Raw genomic sequence first — 3,291 nt, forward strand, 5'->3', positions numbered from 1 at the left:
ACCATGGATTGATCAAACTTCTCGTGGAGGATGCGCTTCATTCATACAAGGTTCCCCTCTCATGGGAAGCATTCAGAAACTTGACAAGAGATGGAGACATAAGGATGTTGACCGAAGAAAGTGGTTCCTCCAGCAGTGAGGAGAAAGAATCAGTGGCCGCGGGAAAGAAAGAACCAGGCCAGAAGACCCAGACCACAGTGCAGAAGAAAGAGCAAAGGAAAAAGCATGAGAAAAAGGATGACAAAGAAAAAGATGACACACCCATCTTGACAGCAAGAGAGAAAAGATTGCAAGGCTGAGTGGACAAGGCTGAGAGGGTCCACATCAGCAAGAGTGCCTCGACAGCGACAACAACTGAGTCAAAAAGAAAAACCCATGCAGCAAAGCAAACCAAGGCGGCAACACCTGTTTCTACAGCAAAGCCGAAACCGACTTCTACAGGAAGCCCGAAAATTATTGAAAAAGGGTCTTCTACAGGAAGCCCGAAAATTACTAAAACAGGGTCTTCTACAGGAAGCCCGAAATTAACTAAAACAGGGTCTTCTACAGGAAGCCCTGAAAAAGTGAAACCCAAGGAGAAGAAAGCTGATATTCGTGAAAGGGAGGCAGCAGTTGTGCTGGCCGGCCTCAGCACACCTCCTAAGCCAAAGGAGAAGAGAAAGAGGGAGACCCCTCTATACTTTGAAGCTCGAAGAAGTGCGAGAATAAAGACGGGCAAGCCACAGCCCCCATCCAGCAGCCAAATCACTACAGGGGATGCCCCTACTTCACCCAGTGAGAGGTCCCCCTCGAAGATATCGGTCACCTACGAGAGGGGGAGCCCAAAAACAACTACTTGGAAAGGAAGGGTAGACCAATCATCTTCAAAAGCTCGGCTCAAGGTCAAGGAAACAGAGAAGAGGGAAGGAGCGGCACCCTCATCGCCACCAAGGGCAGAACAGGCAGAGCCACCAAGAGTAGGAAAGAAAGAGCGTATTCCGGAGCCTAGTTCTCGGCCAAGGACAAGGAGCTGGAGAAAAATTGCTCAAGGATGAGCAAATATTTTAGCTGGGGGGTGATGATGAGCCCCAATTTTTGGTAACAATTTGGGCTCATTTGGCCTACTTACCTTGCTCAACCCTTCATCTTTTATCACTTATGCATCATTTCTTAGTATATTTGTGTTATTTGTAGGAAGAAGGGCAGGCATTATATCTATGTGGCTAATACATGACGATTTCAGGTTTTTTGACATTAAATGGGGCAAAGACCATGCAAATGGAGACAAGGAGACAGCAAAGGTGGCATTGCGGGTTTATAGGGAGGTTTTCCACAGTCTTGAATGACCTCCCTCGTGATCTCCACCCCAACTCCGAGCTCCAACAACTATCCCCACCGAGCTGAAAGGCAGCCAACGGATTCTACAGGAACAGCAGTTCACCTTCAGTTGGACAACCAAGCTCCACTAATTGAGGAAGCCAACTTGATCCTCATCATGTATAAGTATTGAGGCCGTAGCCTTTGATAGGAGCTTTTTGAACTTTTGAACTACTGTTGCAATTTCTAAGCACGAGCTACAGCTCGGTTTTTTGTTTTTTTGTAAGCCAGTTTTGGCATGTTGTTAGACTCATGATTATTTAATAAAGGCAGGCAGATTTGGATCCAATCCTGAGTTCTTAAGAGGAGCTATAGCTCTTAGGTTAGGGCCCAACCTGAGAGCAATAGACCTCCTTTTCCTTGTATTGCTATTTGTCTTTCCTTTCAGCACTTCATTTCTTTGCTTTGACATGCATTTGAAAAACACAGTCTGCTGATTTAATTTCTTTAATGTGATTGAGTAGGATTAGTTTATGGTTAAAGTGCTTTCAGCAGCTTAGATTAGAGTAGGAGGATTGTAATTCATCAGAGCTCCAAGAAAAGGTTGATAGTGCACTCACTGCCATCTCTGTTTAGAGATTGGGGGTGTAGACCGTACCAACCACAAAAAAACGCAGTCTTATATGTTCATGCAAGCTACAACACAGTCATTTCAATTGTAGATCCATCCATGCATTCTGATCTTGAGCAATACTTCTTCATTCCAACACCATGCACGATTTCTCTCTGAAGTTTACATTGCTGTTCGTTGGTTTAATAACACAGTTAAAATAGGTTGATGAATTCTCGGTTTTGTGCAGATTTGTTTCCTTTACACTGCGTAGTATCACTCTGTTATCTTCTTCTTCTTCTCAACTGCGCCTAAGCCACCTGCTTAACCTCTGTTCAGCTCGTTTGCCTTCCAACCCTTCTACTGTTCATGTAGCTCCATCTTTTTGACTTTTCATTGCTTCCACCCTTCTATCCACCAACCAACTGCATGCACTCTCTCTCCATCCTATCTCTCTGTCCTTGAGCCATCACAAGCTCCCTTTTCATCCTACCTATCCACCCATACAGCTCCTCGACTCCTCCATCACCCAAAACTCCAACCGCAGAACATCCTGTAGAAGTTAGCAGACTTCCTGTAGAAATCCCGAGCTTCCTGTAGGATCCCCTACAGACATCATGTAGAAGCCTGCAAACTCGGTTGCCAAGCACCTGAACGTTGTGGACTTCTGTGGAATGATGTTAGGAATCCCCTGGAACCTCTCCTAGCCCTCCTGACCTTTTCCAAGCCTTCCTTCCCTTCGAACTACCCCTGCACAGTCAAAACCTAATAAGAAACAAAGTCATAATAACTCCAACCACTTAAGCAAAAATATAAAAACAATGTTCTTTTCAATGGAAGTAGTTTAAATTCATGCATCTCATATCACTAGAAGTAATGGCATCATTTTTAGGAGTTACATTCCCATCGTTGCATTGTAAGGATTAAGCTAGTCAGATTAGGGTTTACTAGGGTTTCCATGTTTTGTTGGCTTTCAGTTCATTATTGCAAAGTAGGTTAATTTCATTTGAGATAGCCTTCGTCCATTATTTAGAAAGCTTCTTCTGAGAACATATAGAAGTTGGCTTGAGCCCTAGTGGACTTGTGCCAGCTGACCAAGTGACAGCTGCGACAAGAGCTAGTACTTGTGCATACAACACCGTCGCTTCCAAGTTTGTTACGAACTACCGGGTTGATAAAATTAGAGATAGGAAGCTCTAGGAGTTGTAGCATTATTGCTACAATACTAGGAGCCCACCACTTGTCCTTCTGGGTTTGGATGATCTATTTTTCCTCTCATTTGACTATTCTACTTCATCATCATGACCCTTGGTCCTATGTTGAGTGAAATGTTTCCACACTCCGAAGTCGTGTCATTGACATGTTCAAGAGAAGTCCTATCTACA

This window comes from Pinus tabuliformis, chromosome 2_2, assembly GCF_031772625.1.
Source record: "Pinus tabuliformis cultivar Carrire ecotype Pingquan chromosome 2_2, CPIR1, whole genome shotgun sequence".
In the NCBI taxonomy this organism is placed as follows: domain Eukaryota; kingdom Viridiplantae; phylum Streptophyta; class Pinopsida; order Pinales; family Pinaceae; genus Pinus; species Pinus tabuliformis.